The 24,989-nt window shown below is 44.5% G+C and overlaps 2 long non-coding RNA genes across 4 annotated transcripts; one reads left to right on the forward strand and one right to left on the reverse strand.

Moving 5' to 3' along the window:
* Positions 1–14,188: 14,188 nt before the first annotated feature.
* Positions 14,189–17,315, reverse strand: LOC309371024. Its single transcript, XR_014168790.1, has 2 exons — positions 17,060–17,315; positions 14,189–14,427 (listed from the first exon to the last, which is right to left on the reverse strand). It is a non-coding gene; the product is annotated as an uncharacterized lncRNA (long non-coding RNA).
* On the forward strand, positions 14,318–17,067 carry LOC309371022. 3 transcript variants are annotated; one of them, XR_014168788.1, is made up of 4 exons: positions 14,341–14,456; positions 15,889–15,959; positions 16,259–16,857; positions 16,891–17,067. It is a non-coding gene; the product is annotated as an uncharacterized lncRNA (long non-coding RNA). The 3 variants fall into 3 exon arrangements; XR_014168786.1 differs by lacking the exon at positions 15,889–15,959 and having other exon boundaries at positions 14,318–14,456; XR_014168787.1 differs by having other exon boundaries at positions 15,889–16,857.
* Positions 17,316–24,989: the final 7,674 nt, after the last annotated feature.

The following is a 24,989-nucleotide window of genomic DNA, read 5'->3' on the forward strand; positions in this document are numbered from 1 at the left end:
GTCCTCACACTGCAGAGATGTCCTTTGAATCAGTCTTTTGCTGTCCTGTTTAGGACGTATTTCTTTTTTATATGTTTTATTACTGGAAGTTTTACAAAGCATACAGAACAGAAGCCAATACATCAAATTCCTCACAATGACCCTGATTATACAGCGCCTGAAACTGTAACTGCAGTACAACCTCTTCCTTTTAGGAAATCAAAGCCAAAGACCATGTTTCCGTTGGGACCACTTGCGGTTAACAAGCAAAGGCCTTTTTACTGGAGGTTCCTTACAAGAGGGATTTTATGTCTCCCTCATACTGATGTTCAGTCATCAGAAGGTACCTCTCAAACCGTAGGAATCCTCTCTACAGGGCAAGAACACCAGTCCTCAGCCAGCCAAAATCTTAGCCAAACAGTTGGGTTATGGCACACCAGCAATCTTCCATTCTCTAAGTGCATTTGGAGGGACAGGGAGACATAAATATATCAAAGAGCACTTATTTAATAGAAGCCGCCACACTGCAAACCACAAAGCCCACTGAGCTACATCCAAAGATCTTAGCTCTTCATCAAGCACCACAATAGTCATGCGTATTGCGGCAGCAAAGAGATTGCATTCATCGGAGACAGGTGCTAAGGAAAGAGTTTTGTTTCTGCAGCTCAACTCTTGCAAATTCTTGGTCCGGTGTTGTTGTTTTTATGTTGCATCAAACAGTGACAATATTTTGATGGAACATAAAAAAAAAACCTGACCAAGAACTTGCAAGAGTTGAGCTGCCAGTTCAGCCCTGTGAAACTTCAGACAGTTCTAGTCCCATGCCTCTTGCTCTCTGACAGGTTCACATAGGTTGGCAGGACTGCAGCAAGAGTGTTTGGCTGAAATGCACATAGGATTCTGACCCTTAAGGGGAGCGGTCAAAGTTAAGAGGTAGAACGAGTAGTTTATATGTGGACAGTCCTTGGCATCTCCAACCAAGAGATCTTAGGAATCACGGGTGGGAAAGACCTGTGACTGAGCGAACCTGCGGAACCACTCTCACTTTCACTATACCAGAGGTCCTACTCTTTTGGAGCCAGTGGGCACTTTTGGAATTTTGTGTCGTGGGCACCCACCACAACTACCAAAGGACCCATCAACACTAAACACTGTAACAGGCAATGAGACACAGAACAGGGGGGTTTTTCGGGGGGGGAGGGGGTTGTTAGTACAGTTTGCCAATCATTTGTGATTCCTTTTTCAGTCAGCAGAGTCACCCAGAAAGTCTTTCAGAATCTTCTTCCTCAATTTGGTGAACTCCCATGTGGGTATAAGCACCTCATCCATTCCAGTTCTTAAAGTATTTATTGTACCATTAACAGTACAGCTTATATAACTACTGGTCTAAGAAAAACAAGGTAAACTATATACAGAAAATCATTCCTCCTTTATGCTCTTCAGCCATCTGGACAGAGCGACTGCTTCCACACCAATCACACTTCTCTTCTCCAGAGTCTGCCTTCTAAAGAAGCCTGTTGCTAAGAGCAACCCTGTTGCTGGGGGAGATCTGTTGCTAGGGGCAAACTTGTTGCTATGGGCAAAACTTTTCAAGGATCATTTCAAGCCCATGTTTACACTAAACTACCGGTAACTTATCTCAAATGAGTAGGGTTCCAAGTCTAAGCACTTTAACTGACAATGGCTCATAGAACTTTTTTTTAGGGGGTGTCATCACCACTCCTTAACCAAAACTCTATTCTGGTTGTCAATGGTGGCAAATCTTAATCACGGGGGCAGGGAAGTAAAGTCACACTTGTTTGTTAATGAAGTCATTGATGCTTATGCAAGATCTTCTGAGGAGACTCTGCTGACCATTCCAGGACCAGCGATTGTCACTTGGTTGCAGTGCAGAAGTGGGCCTTCTTGCTGTTGACAGCCCTCGCCCTCTGGAAAGTCCTCCCTTTAATAGTTTGTGAGGCTGAGATAGTAATGACTTTTGCGTGCCTCTTAAAAGCCTGTTTTAACCAAGCTCTCTGGGACTCTCCCTCTTAACTTCTGAATCCTCAGTTTTTATACGTGGCTCAGTTTTAGGGCCTTTCCACACTTTCTATTTATAGTGGTATAGTTGCTGTTTGATCCACTTTTCAGAGTGAATTTGTAGCTAATAGTCTGCACCTTTGGTCACATATGGCTGTTATTAGAAAGCAAGTGCAGGATTTTCCTTTCCACACTAATGGTGGGCTGTGCCCAAATGGAGAAAATTTCTGTGGCTGTAGTTACACCCTTTATGTACCCTTCTGTTCCTCCAGCCCACAAATGTCGGTGTTATGAGCATGCGCCTGAGGATATCCCTTTCATGACTTTCCTCTTCTTCCTTTTTGGTTTTTAATGCCTAATATTCAGGAGTTCTGATATTATAGCAATATAGGGAATTAGCAGAGGAACTGCCTGCCTGCCTGAGCTATGGTGAACCTGGTTATTGTGGTGAAATTTCATCTGCAGCCAATAACTGCTGTTGTGGGCAGTATTTTGACTCAGACCCATTGTCTCTCCTATGAACTGAGCCTGCAAGCTATAAAAATTATATTAAAAATTATATTATTCATTATATAGAATACATATAACAAAATAAACATTTTATAGGACAGCTCTCCTCCAATATTGTGGTATTAACTGGGATCATAGCCTAGTCTGTTCTAGTATCCTTTTTTAAAAATAGAAGGTTGGGGTTGGACCTCTCCTTTCTACAATACTGCAGGATGAGCACTTTGGGTGAAGAATGTTGCCCTGTTCTTCTTTTAGTGATGCAGGGCAGGATTTTCTCTTTTTATGCTATTGCAGGTTAAAAACTTTCGGTAAATAATTTTGTTTCATGCTTTTTCATCACTATCTTTTTATTTACAATTTGCAAATACTTTGGGACACTTTATGTAGCAAGTGATTAATGCATATATTAAATATATAAATAATTAGTCAGTGCTGCACCATAAGCCTACTTAGGCAGGGCTAAACTTGAGAATATGCAGGACATCTAGTGAGAATTGCCATTGGTCCAAGGCTCAAGGCGTTTTGCAGAAAAGGGCTGTAGAACATCAAATGCCCCCCCTGCTGGAAGAAAGACAAGATATCTCTCAGAAGTAGGTGGGTGCAGTAAACAGAAGGGAAATGGTTGGACCAAGGCAGGAGGTTCCAAAATAGACGCAGGGAAGCATTCATCACTAGGTTCAGTAAGGTCAGAGGGGATCCTTGGAGCATCTTGGAACAGAGCCATGCTTGATTGAGCCTGGAGAGGATAGCCCAGCCTCCCGTCCTAGCTTCTCTTCTTTGGATCGGACACCATGGGAGCTGAGTATTTAAATTTAGTTGATGAATCACATAAAAATCTTTTGATTGGTGGAAATGGTGCCTCTGATTAATTAGGGGGCAGATTAAAAATAAAATAAACCAGGACTTCCAAAAACAGCAGATGATAGGAGAAGCATTCTGCACTCTCTCACAGATGTGGGCAGGTATGCCTCTTTTAAGATAGTGCCTATGCAAACAATATACGTGTGCTACCTTCCAAGTGGAAAGGAAGGATGCTTTCATCTTCAGAACTATTGCTTTTATTTCTATCCATAGAAAAGCAGATTATACAGCAACCTCCCCCCCCCCTTTCGCACAAGGTTGGAACTTGGAGAATGAAATTGCTGGGCAGTGAATTCAGGATAGATGAAAGAAAACCCAGCACACCCTTAAATACGTACTTCCCTGCTACAGGCTGGTGGTCATCAGGCTGGATTGCTTTCTAGAAAAATGAAGCGTTAGTCATCTTCCTGGAGGAGGGGAGGGCTGTGAATTGCTATTATCCATGATAGTGAAATAGAACCTCCATGTTCAGAGGCATTAGACCTCTGACTATGAATTACAGAAGGGAAGATCTCTTGGCTTTGTGACCCACTTGTAAGCATCCTGGAAGCAACTGAGTAGGCACTGCTCAAAACTGAATGCTGGAGGAGATGGACTGTTTGCCTGATCCAGCCAAGCTATTCTAATGTTCTTATGACTCATAATTGTCTGTCTCTATTTGCCTATTCAGGGGTTTTGTCCACCACTTGTTAATGCATTCAGCATTCCCTTGTGTAAATAGATGTAAACATTTCAAAGCAGGGTCAGTCTTCTTTCCCTCTCTGCATTCAGAGACGGTGCCAGGAGTTTGGATATGGCATGAGATCACACAAGAGCCCACTTGCTATGGATGGGTAGCAATGAGGTTAGCCCTATGGTGTGCCTAGATGTCTTCCAAGCCCTGATTAGTCATATGGACACACTGCAAACCCCATCTTTAAAACTGAGCCTTGCTTTTAAATCAAGTCACTCTGTGGTGGAAGCCACAGTTGCAACTGAGATTCTGCTGATACTGTGTTAAGTTGGCTCCTCATGAAAGCAGAGAGGAGGTGAGGGGGAGGGAGATGGAAAGAGGGGTGGGCAAGGAAGAAGAGATATTAAGGAGAGGGGAGAATATGGAAAATAAGTCTTAAATAGGATTTAATGAGATGTAACAGGGATGGGCAAAATGTGGATCTATTACCACACTTGTACATTCCTCTCTCTCTCTCTCTCTCTCTCTCTCTCTCTCTCTCTCTCTCTCTCTCTCTCTCTCTTTTCCCCTAAATGTTACTCCTAAGCAATTAAAAAAAGTGAACGGACAAGTCCCTTTCAGTACACATACTATGAAAACTCGACCTTTTCCAGCCCCAGCCTCGCACTGGGGGGGGGGGGGGAATATGGGCTGGAAACACAGGAAGCTGCTTTAACTGAGTCAAACCACTGGTCCACTGAGCTCTGTACTGTCTGCACTGGCTGGCAGGAGCTCTCTGATAATAAAACCTGGGCCCTTCTTGATGCAGAGCAGATGCTCCACCACAGAGAGGACAGGGGCAGAGCTGTGCCAGTTGTGGGGCAACAAGCTGCAGGACGAGCCGGGGCAGGGCGCAAAGGACCAAAGGTCAGGGTGGAAATGGGTGGAAGAGGAGGAGGGGCAGGGTGAGACCCCAACTTGTTCTAACTGTAGTAAGGAGAGAATCATGTCCACCTGAGGAGGGAGGGAAGAAGTCCTGCATACTATATACCTATTCAGAGCCATGGCTGCCAGCTGACATAACCCTCCCCCAGTACATTCTATATTTTTGTCTCACATTGAGGATCAGATAGTTTGTCAAATAAGGAATGCTGAGCATGGGGGACTTTAAAACATTTCCTCCATTGATCTCACAACCGTGCCTTCCACCTAATGTGCCAAAGCTAATTTTTTCCATTTTTTTCCATTTTAGTATTGTAAACCCGAGGGCTGATTCATCAGATGTGACTCTTTCTATAGGAAGCAGACCTTGGCACAGTTGTACATGGCATGCCCTGGTTACATCCAGACTAAACTATTGCAACACGCTCTCTGCAGGGCTTGAGAATCGCTTTCTCTTGATTTCCAATTTTTCCATTCTGAAGTTCCGTTCACCACATTTCCACTTGAGTTTGTGAATTTAAAAAAAAAATCTTGAAAATTTACCAGAATTTTACTGTGCATTGTTCCTAATGTATACAGTACGTTTGAATGCATTTTTGCCTAATATAATGCACTTTTCAATTTTTTATGAGTATGCATATGCTAATGCATACTTCCCTCTAACACACACATTTTTGTTCATAGTTTGGGTTGGAAATTTGGAGGCATGAGAATTTTGAAGAATAGCTGTGCTTTGGTGACTTAGCTACACTTCGCATTAAACTTAGCTCCTGTTTTCTCAGCCCCATTTAAAGTGCTGGTGGTGACCATTAAAACCCCTACATTTTGGGACCAAGCTATTTGACAGACTCTTTTAGAGTTGTGTTTGGTTGACAGACACTAGAGAAAGGGCCTGCTCAGTGGTGGGTCCAGATTTATGGAACTTCCTTCCTGAGGAAGAATACAGGGCCCCTATTTTGCCAGTTGTAATCAATCCATGATTTCAAAAACATGTATCGTGATGTGGCTTAATTTCTAAACATGAGATATAGAATGCAATCTTCTCTGAAAAACCTTACTTGGACCCTTTTTTCAGGGAGGAGGCAATGGTGCTCTGCATGTGTGTAAATGACACACTTTCCTAAATCAAGTCCTATTGTGTGGAAACAGCAAAGTTAAAAATGGAAGCCCTACTGAGTTAAAATTTCACCAGCTGCCACTGCCCTAAGCCGGTGCCAACGTAGTTCAACTGGTGAAGTTAAGCAGGTGTTGCCCTGGATGGGAGACTATGTGGGGATAACAAGTGAGGCACAATCCAGTCTTGGAGTTACAGTAAGGGTGGATCCCAATCCTGACATGTTTGAAAACTACTGGTTAAAAATAATAACATTGCTTCCTGCTGTTCCAGGGATCAAGATGCCAGATGATATTTTGCTGCAACTGACTATGGCTTTAATGAAGAGCAATTGCTTTGTCTAATCAAAAGAGAGAGAAAGCGTATATTTAAAAGCCCCAAAACATTTCCATTTAATGACGCACATGGGCAGCACATTTTAAGTGGCTAAACTTCCTCAGCAAACAGCCACTGTGCACCTGTGCCACAGCTGGATCTAATCTGTGGAGGACTGTACTTTAGAAGCCATTGCCGGATTTCAGGCTGGAAACAAAATAATGCCCCACCCAGGCATATTTCAATCCGCAAACTACTTTAACATTTCAGAGGGGAAAGAACAATCCTATTCTGTGGGTTAAAGAAATCCATAGAAGATTTATGTGTTGCTGGGGATTTCTGTGAAATTCTGACCGGGGGAGTCGGGGAAAGAGCAGGAGCACACATCCGGACTTGAAAGAAAGAAAAGACTGGAGAGAGCGGCAGAAGAGGAGGAGTCTTATATAGGTCAGTAGCATTTTAAGGAATTAGGATCTGGAGAAGGGGCAGTGAAGCATCTCTGTTGGCTACATCCTGCAGACCCACAAGCTGAACACGCAGCAACCATAGCAAAGGAATCATATCAAAGACTGCTCTATGGATTTGTCTGGATGGAGAGCCTGCCCTCTCAAAAGCTAGAGACTTGGTTATCGTTTAGGCAAAAGAGAGTTTTGGACCAGGTGGGGTTGTTCCTCAGAAGCACAGATATATTTCTGGCCAGCTTCTACAGTGCACAATGGCTGAGTTCAGCAAAATGGAAAACAACCCTTTTTCTGCTATGTGAATGAGCCCGTATTTGTTGTGGGCTCACACATTGCCCCCTCCCCCTCCCCATCTTTCATGGTCATGAGAAGAACATAAGAAACTTTCGCTCTTGGTTAAGACAAATTCCAGTTCTCAAAGACATCTCACTAACTAGGGAATGTTTTGAATATAAAACCAGGGGGTATTATTACCATTATAATTTATTACTCATCCTTTACCCTAAGGTCACAGGGTCAGTTGCAACATTAAAATACAATATTAAAAATAGTTTAAAACAACTTACAATCACAAAGATAAGATGGGTCCTAAAAATATATACCTTAAGTGTCAACAACCAGTATAAAGAGGTGCATTTTCAGCATTTGCACTAAGCTATAAGAATGAAGGAGTTCCAAAACATACGGGCTTCCACAGAGAATGCCTTCTCTCAGGGCTGCATTCTCCCTGTCTCTTTGCATTCAGATTTGGATTTCACCGGCTGCTTGGGATTTGCACCCTGCATGTCACTTGCACTCTGATGAAGCCTTTGAGAAATGCAACTAGTAAAGTGTAAAGCTTGGTTTTCAGAATTTTTGCCAGCTAGCAACCAATCTCCATTGCTTCCTTTGCAAAATGTCGCGTCTAGATTTTCCTCAGCACTGGCCTTAAGCTCCTCTGAAGGGCAGAATCAAACAGTCACCTCTCTCCCAAGGTCATTTCTAGCTCTCTATAATTCACTGAAGCTCATTTCTTAATGGCCTCTTTACATATATGAATTCATATTGTAATATCCATTGTCTACAAGCAATATTGCTCAGCATGACTCTTAATGGCCTGGAGCAATCCTGCCTCCGATGTTCCCACTTCCCTATGTATGGCTCCTTCCAAGTGAGATACTTTCAGGCGTGTGAAACAAAGCTTGCAGCTCCAAGGAGAATATGCATTTCTGTTGGACTGCCTGAAAATTTAGGTTCAAGCATGGAAGTGCAGAAAAGGGGCCTTTCATCTTAATGGGAGGAGTGTATGCAGCAAAATTTTGCTATCTGCCCTGTGAACTTGTTGAAGAGTGAGGTGTGAATGCATTACTGCCCTGCTGTGAGGGCTGAAGATTGCTCTCTGCAAGGCCCGTTCCACCTGGCCTAGGGGGCAGGGACCAGACTCCCCCTGCTCAACATAAGGGACTCCTGGGAGGCCAGAGGGACATGGCCCTTGTGCGAGTGCTGAAAAGCCCAGACTCACTGGAACAAACTCTGGGGTTGGGGCAAATGTCAAAAATGCTTTTAAATAAGTATAAATGTTTTTAAATAGTTTTTAATCTGTGACATTTTAAATTTTGGGTTTTTGTTTTGCTCTGTTGGGGTGGGATAAATATTTAGTTGGGGCTGGGGATTAGTTTAATTTTAGTATGTTGTTGTTGTTTTAATTAGTTTCTACGATTTTATTGGTTTATTATATAGCTTGTATTCTGTGGGGAGAGGGTCAGGGCTACCTGGGAGTGGGCCCCAGCCAACAGAATGGCTGGGGCAGGTTCCACAGGGGGGGGGGGATACTTTGGGACGGCTAACCCTTCATTGTTTGAAGACTATCCCTGCCAATGGGTCTGGTCTTGACCAGAAGAATGGTAGAATCACCAAGGGAGCCCCCCATGACCTTAAGGTGCTGCTGTGCAATGCCAGGTCAATGATTCACAATATCTCTGCCATCCATGACTTGATCATGGATGGAGGACTTGACCTGGCATGTGTAACAGAGACTTGGTTAGATGAAGCAGATGGACTTGTACTTGCCACTGCTTGTCCACCAGATTTCTCTTATGCAACCAAGGTCATATAGGCGGGGAGGGGGTGGCAGTGATTTTTAGGACGTGGGTGGCGCTGTGGGTAAAACCTCAGTGCCTAGGACTTGCCGATCACACGGTCGGCGGTTCGAATCCCCGCGGCGGGGTGTGCTCCCGTCGTTCGGTCCTAGCGCCTGCCAACCTAGCAGTTCGAAAGCACCCCTGGGTGCAAGTAGATAAATAGGGACCGCTTACCAGCGGGAAGGTAAACGGTGTTCCGTGTGCTGCTCTGGCTCGCCAGATGCAGCTTGTCATGCTGGCCACATGACCCGGAAGTGCCTGCGGACAGTGCTGGCTCCCGGCCTATAGAGTGAGATGAGTGCACAACCCTAGAGTCTGGCAAGACTGGCCCGAATGGGCAGGCGTACCTTTACCTTTACCTAGCTTACACCAGGCATCCTATTGGGAAGATCCAATTTTCTGAGTGCATGTTCTGGAAGTTGGGCAATAGGGGCAGTACAAGTTTCCTTTTGGTGTACCGACCTCCCTGCTGCACCAAGGATTCCGTGCCCGAGCTGCTTGAGGTCATGGCAGATGTTCTCCTGGAGACACCTAGTTTGGTTGTCCTTGGAGATTTTAACATCCAAGCCAACAAGACCTTACAAGGGGCCGCTCAGGACTTCTAGAAAGCATGGCCTCCATGAGGCTTTCCCTGAATACGTTTGGCTCAACTCATAGTCACAATCATGCCTTAGACTTAGTGTTCACCTCTATGGACATGGGTGATAATAATAATAATATTTTTTTTATTATTTATACCCCGCCCTCCCCAGCCAAGACCGGGCTCAGGGCGGCTAACAACCAATAATAAAAACAAGTTGATTAAAATACAATTTAAAAGATTAAAATACAACATTAAAACATTAGGACACTAAGTAAAAGTGAAACAAAAGAAGTGCCATGGTCGGATCATTTCCTGATGCAACGGGGAAGTGGGACCTATTTGGATGGTCCACCCCCACCATCCAAATGGTTTCCAGAGAGTGATAAGAGATGTTATATCCTATGTTGATGGCCTTTCAGCTGATTCCCTGGTGGCCCACTGGAATGCGGAGTTAACCAGGGCTAATGACTGTCTGGCTCCGAAGCACCCTCTCCGATTGCATGGAGCCCAGACAGCCCCATGGTTTTCCCCAGAGCTGAGGGCGATGAAACAATTGCTGAGATGGCTAGAGCGCTGGTGGCGGGAAACTCAATCGAACCGGACATGGGTTAGAGCTCACCGTTGAACCTACCAAGTGGCAATAGCGACTGTGAAGAGGACCTTCTTTACCTCCTCTATTGCATCTTCAGAAAACAGCAGCAGGAGACTCTTTCAGGTGATTCACAATCTAACAGAACCACCTTTGCCATTGGGGCCTGGTAAGGACATCAAGATCTCTTGCAATGATTTTGCACAGTTTTTTGCAGATAAAATCACTCAGATTCAGAAAGAGGTAGACTCCACCGTGGGAGCAGGGCCGGGGCGGGAGAGTGCTAGAGCCCTGTCTAGTCAAGTTGCATGGGATCAATTCCAATCTGTTACCTCCGAGGATTTGGAAAGCTGCTTGGATGAGTGAAACCGACCACCTGTCTCCTTGATCCTTGCGCACCCTGGCTAATAAAAGCAAGCTGGGAAGGGCTGGGCTCTGGGCTCTGTGGGGTGGTGAATGCTTCCCTCTGTGAGGAAGCCATCCCAGACCTGCTGAAAGAGGCAGTCATTAAACCACTTCTTAAAAAAAAATATTTGGACCCGGCCAATATGGCCAACTATCACCCAGTCTCAAATCTTCCATTCTTGGGCAAGGTGATTGAGCGAGTGGTTGCTGAACAACTCCAGGCATGCCTGGAAGAAGCGGACCATTTGGATCCCTTCCAGTCGGGATTCAGGCCTCATCATGGGACTGAAACTGCCTTGGTCGCACTGGTTCGATGATCTCCGGCGGGCTAGGGACAAAGGTGAGAGCTGTTTCCTAGTTCTGCTGGATCTCTCAGCGGCCTTTGATACCATCGACCATAACATCCTTCTGGACTGTCTAGAGGGGCTGGGAGCTGGGGGCACTGTCATACAGTGGTTCTGCTCCTTTCTCCTGGGCCGTGTTCAGAAAGTGGTGTTGGGGGATGAGTGTTCAGACCCCTGGGCTCTCACTTGTGGGGTGCCTCAGGGTTCCATCCTCTCCCCCATGCTTTTTAACATATATGAAGCCACTGGGAGAGATCATCAGAGGGTTTGGGCTGGGTGTTCATCAGTATCCTGATGATACCCTAGTAGGAAAATCCCAAAGCACCTGCAGCTACCACCTCTGGCATTTGTTTTGCCACTCTGTTCATGACGCTCACGCTTTTCCTCCTGCCATCTTTCTCTGCTATATCTTAACATCTCTATGCTTTGTACCAGGGATAGGTAACCGGTGGCATTACAGATGTTGATGTACTACAGCTTCCATCAGCCGCCGCCACCCTGACCAATGGCAGGAGGCTGAGGAAAGTTGTAATAGGACAACGAAGCTGGAAGATCCCTGCTTGGTGCTTTACCTAGGGATACTTGGAAAGCAAGCTTAGTACCTTTTGCGCACAAAGCTCTTGATTTTATGTCTTATTTTGCGTTTCAATTGTTTTTACTTATTTATTGTAAGCTGGGCAGAAATACCTTATGTTATGGCGCAGCCTACAAATGCTGTAAATAAAATTATAAAATAAAATTTGAAACCGCATTCTTATCATTCTGGGGAAGAACAGCATGCATACCTGGACAGCTGCTCCTGAGCCTTTCTTATTTAAGCTTCTAGACCTTTGATTATTGAACTTTTAAAAGAATGAACTCTACTCAATAAAAGCATAATTGCACAGCTATATTTGTTCAGCCAACTTCCCCTGTTGATTTCGCATACCATCCGATTTCCTCATTCTTGGTGTTTAATCTGTCAGATCAGAAACCAGGGCTTAATAATAGTTTGTTAGTACAGGATAGACACGCAGAAAGGAGAAATTGGAGTGCCAGTAAAATAGCTTAGTGTAGTAAGTTTAACATTCAATTAACCAGTAAAACACTATAAAGCTACACCCACTGTAATTTCCAGCAGGGAAAGGTTGGTCATGTTATGCTTTCCTAACCACATTTTTTATTTTTTTTATTTTTTTGGGGGGGGGGGTTAATGACTGGCTGGATGCCAGTGGCAGTGCTATCCTGGGCTAGAGGGATTTGAGCAGTGGCCTCCTTCAGGCCAAAATGATAGATGCAGCCAAAATCATTGGCTGATTCCACTGGTTGAAATAGCCAAATGATTTCAATGTACCTGAATTCCTTTAAAAGAGAGAATGTGCTGAAATCCTTCTTAAAAAAGAAAAAAAAACTCATAATCCATAAAGTCTAGTATGTGTTGCATTAATGCTCTAAAAATAGGGAACCTTTTCTGTGTCATTTTTGGTGGGTGTGGAAATAATTTTATGTTTTAACACTCTGGTGCTGAGATTAGACTTTCATTCCTGTGCTAGGAATATGGCTTGTTTCAGGAAATTACCATGAGATTGAAAAAGAACCTTGCTGGTGTGCAAAAGATGTATTTTCTTAGATATTTCTCTAGCTGCCCCACCCCTGGTGTAAAGTCTGAGAGGAGATGAGTATCACACACTGGAGAGATTAACAGGGGGCCGTTTGGCCCCCATGGCATGTTCTTGGGTCCCTGTGGACATGTGCTTCCCTTTTAGACTTTGTGATTGTTCATCAGACCCAATGAAAGCCAGGCAGATCCTAAGTTGTAACTCGTGTGAAGGAGGCAAGCAAGATGAAAGGGGCTGCAGTACATTGAGCTGCCACAAGTCTTCTTCCACTCCACCCCCATCCTGTGGAATCTCCAAAGCACAGAGATTCCTCTACATATGGAGGCTTTCCTTGTGATCTAGAAACCCTGAAGGACGTCTGCTGCCAGCCTAAATGGTAAAACCCGGCTCTTTTCTCAGGCCTTTGTGGATTGTGCAGTTGTGTCCTAAATATTGTAATAATTGTAATATTAATATTACCTGTTCTGTTTTTTAATGAAACCATTGCTTTTAATAGAATTATGTACCCAGCCCTGACTTAGATGAAATACACAGCAGACTATCAATGGTTTACATGAATGAATGATTTAAATAAAACAAACCTGGATCCCCTAGGGTTCTAAATCATACAGTGCACAGAACAGTCTCCCTGCTTCAAATGATATTCCCCAATAAGACAATGGCAGGAGCTATGCTGCTCCACATTTGCCCCCTTCATGTGAATAATGCCTAAAGATGCCTCTGGTTACCATGTAAAGTGGAAGCAAAAGAGCATCCTAAAGGGTGACCCCAGAGCCTCACAAGTGTTGGCTCCATTTTTCTAGCCAGCCATTCTTTGTGGTTACCACCAGTCCTCAGCCACACCCTTGTCAGCCAGGCTATGGAGGAGGTAAGAAACACTAGAGGCTTCTCCCACTGCTCCGAAGGGATTCCTGCTCACTTGCTTGAAAACTGGATCTGTGTGCTGCCAGATGTTCTGCTCACCCGACAGCTGGGTGCACTTTCCCATGGAAAGCTGCGAGTGGATTTGTGGATGTCTAAGTGACACAACAGAGTATTCAAGTAAAAAATCGGACTTAGAAGCAGAGGGGACACAATGCGTATCCGTGCAGAGGTCCGCAGCACCTCCCACTGGCTTTTGCAGGATATTGGTCCTATTTTTGTTGTGTCTCTGACATAATCCTGCTACTGCAAATTAAGAGTAAAGCTGCCTGGAGCCATGTATGAGAACTGAACAGGGCTGAGCAGTGTATGGGAATACAAATAAAAAATGATGGTTTGCATAATGCTAGTCAAATATATATATATGGTGCTCAAGAGCAAACTGTTGCTTCCATGGGTGGACTCTCAGAGGTTCTTCATACACTGCTCTTTTAAGATTTACACCAAAGATGTGGGAACTTGGATTGGCTGCTGCTCCCCATTGTGCGTGTACTTGATGGAAAACCTGTTTTTGATCTCTGCAATGTGAAAAACGGCCTGCAAAGGCTTGGGTGTATGTTAACTTTCTGAACTCGTGTATCATGGCTTGTGAAATGCTTATGAAAGCCAATCTGGGCGTATTCCTAGAACAGTGCACAGGAACACCAATGTCAATTCCTGGTGCATAAAGTCTGAAGCTCATTAGAGCTGTGTAACATGTTCAGTGTGAAACCAGAAACCACGTGAAGCATGCCTGGCTCACAGAATGTGCTTATAAAATCAGAAGAACAAAGACTGTGTTCATCCAAAGAGTTTTCTTAGGCTTGCAGAAAACTTTTTCAGCTGACCTTGGGAAACATTTCAAAATGCATCTGGGCTGATTTATAGAGTTGTAGCGAAAGTTGGGTTTTTAAAATGTGTGGTTTCCACATTGTGCTGCTGCATTCAATGAAGTAAACATCAACGCTTTCCATCTGAGGTTTGGGCTGCTACTATGCTGGGGCTCCTTTGAAAGGGTTCCCTTCAGTGACCTGCCTGGAAGGAAGACAAGGACAGCAGGAAAGGTAAATGGCAGTGTTTTCACCAGATTGGTTTAAAAGGGAAGGGATTCCTTTCCAGTTTTAGGAATGATTTCAGCTTTGATGCTGCTTAGCATAAGGATTGGGGGGCGGGGGGGGGGGAATCCTGGTAGACTGAGATCAAGATGTCTGCTCTGATGTGTGCAATTTGCAATGCATCTGCATTACCCTTTAATTCCTGTTGCATTTATCTTTCTGTTAAAAATGAGCATGGGGTTTTAACTATATTTGGATTCGGAGGATTTGAGGTATAAAGCATTATTATTATAGTTATCCATTTTTTATAGTATTATCAATTTACATAGTGCCTTACAGAATAAGTACAAAAGGATAGCTCTCTGCCCTGAAGAGCTTACAAGATAAACTGCAACAGTGGGAGGGATAAGAGGGGCAGAAGGGTGGGCAGGGGAGAGAAGCAAAAATAATACAGATTGGCTCCATCCAAATTAAATTCATTTTGCATAGGCTTAGTTTTCATTTTGAGCGAGGACTGGAAATGTCAGTCAAAAACTTCCTGGGAAAGGTGGATACTGTGAAGGAAGAGAAGTGGCAACTTGCAGCCATTCTCTGGCCAGGAGTGGGGGGAAAGGAGGAAGAAAGTGGGGGTGGATGAGGGGGTGCTTAAGACAACAGGAGAGTGGTAGAACTGGAGGAGTGAAGGTAATGAGCAGAGTGATCGTGGCAATAAGGAGAGAATCATAAGGTTGAGCAAGGTTGTGCTGGACTCAGAAAGGTGATAGGAGCTCTGGGAAGAAACTTAAGAAAAGGCCTGCCATCCTCCTCATGGAAATCTACACTTCTCTGGGCTTCAGACGGAATTTGCAAGGATACGGGTGGGAAGTGTGAGTCGGCATATTTTCTGATCTCTGTTGAGCTGAGAGGAGAGAGGCCCATTCTGGCCCCTGCCACTGTCCAAGGAAGGGACCAAGGGCCAAGAGAAGGCCAGCCAACAGACTTGCAGCTGCTCCCGTGCTTTACCCCCCTCTTTCCTTTCCCCTCACACCAAGCAAATGGAGAGTCTAGGATTAGGGTCTGCCTTAACTGCAGCATCTCCACGGCACTTAGGAAAAAGATTAGGTGACTTGTGAGGGCTAATGAAATCATCACCATCTTCTCAAGACACCCAAGTAGGAATTTCGACTGCACCACTACTGATTCAATATGGGGTGTCATTTTCTTTAATGCTCTCCCTTTTGAAACAAAAGTCTCCCGGCTCCCATGTAGTGAACCAGCACATCAGCAAGGTATCCCCGGTGACTCCCAGGCATGCTGGCTTATTACATTTGTTTCTTTTATTATATTTCATTACACTAAAATTGTACCTCATCTTTAATCTGAAGTTGTGTTGCCCAGCATTCTAACACACAATTCTGCATATTTTGTATAACAGCTTTCACAACATAGGATTGTTTTTCAGATGCACCCAAAGAATGTTGAAGAACCTTATAAACACACCTCACTGTTTCTTAGTGCAATGGATTAGAGTAGGTATGTATCATATATATCATTAGAGAAGCAGCGGGTTCTCTGGCAACACCCCTTCAACTTCTTCAGCCTGTTTTTTTCTTTTTATTTGGAAAGCAGACATGTTGTCCCCAGGGAGAATTAAAGGAGAAGCATTAGCTTGCAAAATGTATGCCAAATGAGCTAATGCTTCTGACACTTCCACAATGCAAGCTTTACAAGAAGGCATGCAGACAGTGAGGCCTGTTTTTCTATGTCATATTTTTTTTTAATGGCTAAATGTTTGTAGGAAACAAAATGGATTTATTTTTTGCTCAATCCAGGCATAATATCAGGACTTATCCGGTTCCGGGCCCCAGGGCTTCAGACAACTAACAAAACACATCTTACTTCTGCTCTGGTAGTTCCCTGTTATGTCTTTCACACGCAGGAAGAAAGAGGAAAAGCAGAACCCAACCGATTAAAGCACCATGACCCTGTGATTCTTTTCTTATGAACAAGCACATGACAAGCCCTGGGGTAAGGACTCCTCCGCAGCCCCTGCTACCACGTGTGACACTGATGGAAGCCTTCAACTCTCCAAACCAAGTGTGCACAGCCTGGGACTCGCCAGGCAAAAGACAGACCACCAGCCCTGAACTGCAGACAGTCAGGTGGTAAGCAACCCTTTGTCCCCACCTCCACCCTATTTTTGAAGCTCTAGGCAGCCAGCCAAAAGAGAAGGGGTTCAAAGAATCTCGCAGTGCCTTAAATCATAGCAAATTTATTGAGGCATGCCGTCACAGACTTCACTAGATACTGAGAAATGCTGAGGATGTGGTGGGCTGCATTTGCCTTGGTGGGTCACAAAATTGCACATGCCCTGTGACTCAGTCGAGTTTCTAAAGGTATACAAAAATGAAATTCTGAGGCAAGTTCCTGTGTTGGGTAAACATCTGAAGGATACTGAGCAAAGCAAAAAGCATTTGAACAAAACTAGCCTTTCCATTCAGCATCTCTTTGTTATTACATACACTGGTGAAAAACTGCTGGCTATTTTTTGTAATTTTGGTTCCATTTCATTTTAAAATTTTGAATGTGAATCACCTTGAGGGTGCTTAGGTAAAAACAACAACAACTCTTACTTGAAGCAAAAATAGGAACAAAATAGGAACAATGATTTACCAGTTACCAAAAACAGAGACTCTCCCTTGTAAAGGAGAACAGTTGGAGCACAGAACCATTAACAGGAGGCATTCAGCACCTTGGCTGGATGGCAACACAAGGGAAACAGAGGCTGTAGGAACAGAAGATCAGTCAAATTAAGGGGCCACTTAGGTCTGAAGGAAGGCTATAATTTGGGGCATCTTGGGTCTGGAGTGTCAGTATATGGCCCCTCGTGAAATTTAAATGTTGATGTTTTATTGATTTCCATCAACATTTAAATCCATAAAACACAATAATGGTAAATGCAGGAAGCCAAATCTACAGTGCTGGAATCCCAGGCGCCTGTGATGAGGCCTGGTGAAAGAGAACAATTTCTAACAACTTTCCTAAAATGTCAAAAAATGCAGCCCTGGCCTTTCTCCTTTGGGAGGGTGTTCTGGAGCAGAGGCAGGGCACAAACTCTAGGGGGCCCGAGGGGCCTGGGCACCCTCAATTTCTTTTCTGAGGGTGCCCAGCCTTCGCCCCCTGCTGCCACTGCCAGCTGCCGCCTTACCTCTGACCTTCTGGTTGCCCTGGTGACAACCGGGCCAGTCATACGAAACAACGCAATAAAAATAATAGATGCACAAATACAAAAAATCAGCACTTAAATCAGTTGAATACTTAAGACCATTAGGAAAACCAAATTTCACATTGTACCCTGTGTGTTTATTGCATTTATGATAAAATCCCACCAAACAGAATAGCATTTTTCAGCATCCTCCAAACCTAAACCTAAATTATTCTTCACAATTCTCAACCTGCCTGCCTGTTCATGACAGTCATGTGCAACAGAGAATATTTAATGTTTCACATTGGGAGAGGAAAATAATGAATAATCACGCCATCCCTACTTTCTAGAAAAAAGCTGGCAACTTCCTAGCAAGGAGAGGAAAGATCCTTGCTATTCCTGACAGATCCACTGTGGAATCTTTCCTTTTCACTGGCAATATATGTGATTTCCCTCAATTTCTTGCAAAGTGAGCCCCCTGGAACTTTCTACTCTTGAAGAGCTACTTCACTTGAAGATGAAATGGATCTGAAGTACTTTGGAGGGTATTTAACTTCAGGTGCTTTGTTGCTCTTTGCTTTCCACCTTCCCATTTGAGGCTGATACATGTTATTCATTAAACTTACAGTTTCTCTCTTGCCTCTTCTTTTGAGTGTGACTTATGACCTTGCAATCTCTCTCTGTGTGTTTTTGTCATCACAACATGTTTCCATGGAGCTGGATCTGATGTCATGAATAAGAGCATTGTTTCTTTCTTTCTTTCTTTTCTTCCCTAAGTTCCCAAGCATATTTGTGACACAGGTTTGGAAACCAAAATGACTTCACCAGTTAAATATTGTTAGATTCTACAGTGTAACAAAGGTAAGAATGCTGGCATGCTGTATTCCTCTCTGCATGAATTGAGGGTTAGGTATTTCAAAGCAGGTACACAAAGGAGTCACCAGAGATGCCATTTCACAAGCTTATGCATTATGTTATAAGGATGAATCGTTGGGTCACCCAGATCATGAGGTTCCATTGCTCAAGCTACATGGAGAACCTGGGTCCGTGTAATGAAAAAGTAGGCTATAGTCCTATGCACAGTTACATAGAAGAAAGTCCCACTGAAATCAGAGGACTTTGCTCACTGTGAACCTTATGTTCTTAATGAAATGTCAGGGCAGGTATCAGGAACAGGTCAGCAATAACTCTCCAGGCGTCAGTAAAGTTAACTCTTTATTCAAAGAAACAAAGCAGCTCAGGCCTAGTGATCACAGCAATTCTTCCTAGTAGGTCTTGCCTCAATGAGGCAGTTGTGAGAACTGAAGGTCACCGCATTCCAACAACTCTGTTCCTTCCCAACAGGAGTGCCAATTTGGCCCCATGACTGTGGGTGCCATGCAGTGTGCATGGCCCTGGGACTGAAATTTGTGGGTGCCAGGCCCCTTCATGGGGAATTTTGTGGGTGCTTGAGCATCTATGCTTCTGAAGTAATCTGTCTGTCTTTGCTTCACCCTCTTCATACCTCTTCGGGTTCTGGGAGACCACAGGGGAGGGAAGCTGATCACAACAGGAGCAGGAGATTCCCTGGCTTCTTTGGCAGCCTGCCTCATCTCTGCCTCTTGGCCTCACTCTTCTCCAGCTTCAGCTTCTGCCACAGCCTCTTCCTGCTTACTAAGCCCTGTGACCTCTTTGAGCTTCCAACACCTCCTCCTCCCAGTCTTCTCCCTCTCACCACTCATCGTTGTACTACTACCAATCCTCAGACTCTGAGCCTTCTTCCCCTGGGGGTTCCCTGGGGGTTTCCCAGCTGGTGCCTCCCACCACTCCTTGGCATCCAGCCCATCCAGGACATGGAACTCAAAATTCTTAGGATGCTTACTGGTGATAGAGCCTTGAGATCTTCCAGTTACTGTACAGTTTATTTTTGTTAACCATCTTTTCCTAGAAAGTGTACTACAGCCATCCTAGAAACATCCTTTTTAGGCAATAGTGGGACAGTAAAGGTAAAGGGACCCCTGACCATTAGGTCCAGTCATGGCCGACTCTGGGGTTGCGGCGCTCATCTCGCTCTATAGGCTGAGGGAGCCGGCGTACAGCTTCCGGGTCATGTGGCCAGCATGGCTAAGCCGCTTCTGGCAAACCAGAGCAGCGCATGGAAACGCCGTTTACCTATTTATCTACTTGCACTTTGACGTGCTTTCAAACTGCTAGGTTGGCAGGACAGGGACCGAGCAACGGGAGCTCACCCCGTTGCAGGGATTCGAACCACCAACCTTCTGATCGGCAACTCCTAGGCTCTGTGGTTTAACCCACAGTGGGACAGTACCATCCAGCAATTAGTAGCTACATGATCGGGGGGGGGGTGTCTTTTGCTGAGGTTAGTACAGTCGTACTGCTTTTGAAGCCGGGAGAAACATGAATATATATATTTTCTAAAGCAAGTCTTAAAAGTGAAGGGAAAATGTTATATGGCTGTTCTAGTGTTTTGCAGTGATGGAATTCTGAAAGTCTGTTTTACCTTGTTGACTTCTGTGCTGGAATTTGGTGAAGATGGAGTTAATTTCACAGTACAGTAGATGCTCTCCCCCAGCGCGACTCATTCATCACCATGAAACGGTTGAGGAGACTTCTTCAATAAAGTCTGAATAGCCTTACAAAGAGGGGCAATACTGTACTGAATGAAAAGTGCTAACATAACAAAGATGTTCAGAACCATTGCTAGACATTTTGTTCTGCTTGATTTTTGCATGGTTACATCAATCCCGGACCACTGGAATTTTGCTACACCTCTCTGGTAGCTTTAGCACCTCTTACCTCTCAAGGAGCCAGCCAAACAGGTCTTTGCTAAATGGCATTTCTGCAACCCTCCTTGCGTCAGCCATTGTCGTATTTCAGCTGTTGACCTCAGCAAAAGAGGGCCCCCCCCCCCATCATGAACCTTGGTCACTTCCGTCAGGAAAAGCAGTTGCACTGCTTATTATAGCATTGCCAGTTGGCAGGCTCTGTGTGTGTGTGTGTGTGTGTGTGTGTGTGTGTGCATTTATTTTGTAAAAACAATAAAAAAATACAACAAATGGAGCCCATTCATTTCATTATTAATTAGCAGAACAAATCCCACATTTTCAAATGCTCGCTTGTTACTTTTTAAATTTTTTTAATTGAAATTGTGTTGTAACAATATGCAGCAAAAACCACTATACATCAAACACCTTTGCTTCTTGTGCAAAAAAAAACCCCAAGGGAAAGAAAAAAAGAAAAGAAAAAAACCTGAGAATGACATATGAGAACAGAGAGAGACAACATAACAAAAACTCTATAATACCATAAGTAAATGAAAAGGAAAAATGTTGTCATTTCAGAAATATAAAAACAGAGCCCACCTCTCAATAAATTTATTTTCTTGATTATTAAGTATTGTGATTCTCTCATAAGATAGTTTGCCAAATGTTCACTTGAAACAACTGTCATATATTTATTTGTAACTAATTCAGAAACATTTAGCTTGCATTTTCACCTAATTGCTAGAGTAGGGCGTTATGAGGAAGCAGAAGGCAAGAGAGCAGAAAAAGGGAGATTGCACAGTCTCAAACACATCTTAGTAGAAGTGTCAAGCATTCTCAGAGGAATTCTTTCAATACACAGCCTGTCAATCCCAGTAACAAGGGGCAAGACTTGCAGAAGTCTATAAAAGAGGAAGGCAAATGCTTGTCGTTTTTCTTCTTGCGCAGGTTCTTGGTAAGTTAGCTTTTTTGGTTTCCATCTCTCACTCAATCCCCTATTACAGTTCCTTTAGGCATTTCCTTCAAACATTTCCTCCCTTTCCCATTCTCTTGCCCTCTGGCAATTATTTGTAATTTAGAGAGACGATCTTTTTGACCCCGTCTTGGTGCCTTAGTGTATCTTCTCACCACAAGTTGCTTTTTACAACCATCAGATTCCAAGACAAGCAAGGCAAGAGGACACTTCCCCTTCTGCCTCCCCCAGGACCTTATAAAGCTGCCTGAAGCTTTTCTGAAAAGATGCTGGTCATCCAAGACACTTTGTGGGGGCTGCTGATTAAACGAAGGGTTTTCATTCACTTACATAATTTTGGAGTTAAGTGTGTGCTCAGACCTCTCCCACTGACATGTTGAAGTTCTTTAACTAATTTGGACAGTTTTAGAAAAGGATTAGACAATTTTGTAGAGGATAAAGCTATTGGATCTTATCATTTCTGGGTCCTGCTATGGAAAATAACGCTCTCCGTCTGATATGAAACATACTTTTGTTATATCCCAGTTTTGTGAATTTTTAAAACACACATAAATCACGTTTGAATTATGCACATTTTTTAATTCCTCTAAATGCACAAATTTGATATGCTTTCCAATGCATTTCACCTAAAATGCACAATTTTATACAAATGCTTTTGTAAAATAACATTTTATTTTGTGCATTTTCCCTTGAACCGAAACTCCTAATAAAATGCAGAGAACTATGAAATTTGGTTGATAGCTGCTTTCCAATTCACATATAAGTCTAGGGTGGGGAAAATAAGTCAGTTATGGGGAAGAAACAAATTTCTCCTTCAGCCCTAGATGCTACAGGATGGGAGGGAGAGGGTAGCTCTAGGGCAGGGCACATGCGTGACATGCAGACGTCCCAGATTCAAGCCCAGGATCTCCTGGAGGGGCTGGAGGGGGAGTCCAGGTGAAACGCAGGGGAGCCTCTGTCAATCAGTGCGAAGGGGGGAGAATCCCATGGGCCAGATTGGCCTTTGAGGCTGTTTTGTGCAAGCCACCCTCCCCCATCTGACCATGTACAACATCAAGTGTGGGAAAGGCACAGCTGATTGGCAGCAATTGCAAAGCCCCTTTCTCAGTGCTTCCCAAGCTTCTGACCACCAGCTGATTGTTGGGTGCCTTGAAACTGCTACGGAAAGCACTTTTCAGGCTCTGTCTTTGGCACATGGGAAGCACTGAGCATAGAGCCCACCATCAGGGGCACAGCATGGGTTGCCAGCGCCTGGGTCAGGGCAGGTGTTGTGCCCCCTGGTGGACTGGGAAGCAGTCAGTCCCTTCCCTGGCCAGCATCGAATGGAGGGAGTCTCTCCTTGCAAACCAGCACCAACCTGGGAGCAGAGATAAGGCAGAGAAATGCAAATCCAGGAGCTCGGCTCAGGGGCGGGAAGGGGGTGCGGTGGATGTGGCCCTCCCCAGGTGTCATAACTGAGGGGTGTGTGTGACAAAATGGCAGGCGAGTGGGCGGCACACCTTGTGCCCGACAGCAGCAGCTCTTCTGACCCAGCGGCAGAGAGCAGCCCTCCTCAGCCCTGGCAAGGCACACCTGGCCGCAGCAGCTCTGTTGCGGGGCATGTCTGACCCGGCAGCAGAGAGCAGGAGGAGAGTGAGCAGCAGCTTCCCCGCCCCCTCCTACCCTGAACTGTGGCGCGTGGGAGGGCACCCTCCATGCCCCGCCCCCTCGGGCGCGTGCCTGCCCTGGGCCGCTGGCTCTGCTGTGTTGCCTCATCCTCCTGTCCTTGCAGCGAGGCACTCTCGGCAATGCATGTGGCTCTGGTAGTGCTTCCCCACCTTCCTTTTCCTCCTTCTTGGTTCTAGGTTGGTATACAAATTCAATAAATAACCATGATGATGTTCAGATGCTTATGAAGGCCACAGAGACTTGAATCAGGTCTTAATAAAGAGAAACTATGTTCTCCATGGAGTTGCAGAGCAGTAACATCTAGAGCAAAACCACTATGCAAAAGGTCAAAGGTTCACAGTGACAATAAATCATTGACACAATTCTGGCTTTGATGACATGAGCAAGTTCATATTCTAGGCCTGCCTGCTGGAAGCAAAGTGGAAGGGGAGGGGAGGACTGAGCCCAAAAGCTTGGGGAGGGAGCTTAAGGAAATTCGGAATACAGGGGCATGTGATTCAAGCACTGGGATGAGCTAGAATGCTGACGGTTAAAAATCTCGTGCCAAGGAGTGTTGGAGATCTAAACAGGCTGAAGAAGCTGCCTCTGAGATGGTTTCATTGACCAGAAAGAAGTGAGCGAGCCTTGAGTGTAAGGGGAAGGTGGGGACAGAATCCCACCAAAGCAACTATCATGAGGGGAAACATCCTCTATACTGCCTCATTTGATGTTTTTATTGTTAGCCCTTGATTCACCTGTGGCTGGAAAAGATAATACCATTTCCAAAGAGGGAAGTCACAAATATTGAATAAATTCCTCCAGAACTAAACTATTTGACACTGATCCCATTTGAGTCAGAAACACGTGGAGAATTGGAAGCATTTTGGGTTGTTGGGGTTTGTTTGTTTTTTTTGTTTATTTGCCCCAATGGCTGAAATGTAATAGTTATGTACAGGGGAGCAAAGCCACGGGAAACCAGTGACCGCAATGGCATTTCCTCATTCCTTCCCTTTCAGGTACTTGCCTGAAACGCCCCAACTGCATATTTTCTTACCCCTTTCAGAGATTTAAGTTTAGGGTAAGGATGATATCTCTAATGTTTCACTTTGTTTTTAAATGGCCTGGGGTGTTTTACAGAAATCTATAGAGCTTGTTACAAGGTACACACACACACACACACACACACAGAGCAATGTTGATTCAGAGGGCATGCCCACATTATAGATTTAGGTGGGCTTAATTGTCATCCCCTTTCCCTAGTGAACCCTAAGAGCTGAAGTTCTCTGGGGGCTCCCAGGTCATTCTGTTCTCAACACCAGCAGGAAACTAAGATCCTTTGCAAGAACCCTAAAACTGGAATAAAACTATGTTTGTAGTGATGTTCCAGGTTCTCTCACACAAGCACTTTTTTGAATGCAGCCTTGTGGTTGTTGTTGTTTAGTCGTTCAGTCATGTCCTCCTCTTCGTGACCCCCTGGATCAGAGCACGTCAGGCACTCCTGTCTTCCACTGCCTCCCACAGTTTAGTCAAACTCATGCTGGTAGCTTCAAGAACACTGTCCAACCATCTCATCCTCTGTCTTCTCCTTGTGCCCTCCATCTTTCCCAACATCAGGGTCTTTTCCAGGGAGTCTTCTCTTCTCATGAGGTGGCCATGTAGCCTACCTGAAGGTTAGGAACCTTTGGGCTGCACTGCAGATCTTGCTAAAGGTGGTGGGTTTTTTTAAGGCCCCATCCTGTTCTTGTGATTGGAATTTGTTTAAACTTTTTAATGCCGTGTTTTAAATTGCCACATCCTGCCCTGGGGCCTTGGGGTGCTGAGCAGGTAAAAAATCCAATTAACAACCATGAAAACAATAAATATAGTAGCACCTGTTATTCTCAAGAGCTGGTATTCAGAGGCCCAATGCCTCTGTCACAAATGGAAAAGTAACTGCAGCCTTTCTCTCTTCACTCTGCAAAGGGACAGTTCTCACA

This window comes from Podarcis melisellensis, assembly GCF_964234715.1.
Source record: "Podarcis melisellensis genome assembly, chromosome: 5".
Lineage (NCBI taxonomy): Eukaryota > Metazoa > Chordata > Lepidosauria > Squamata > Lacertidae > Podarcis > Podarcis melisellensis.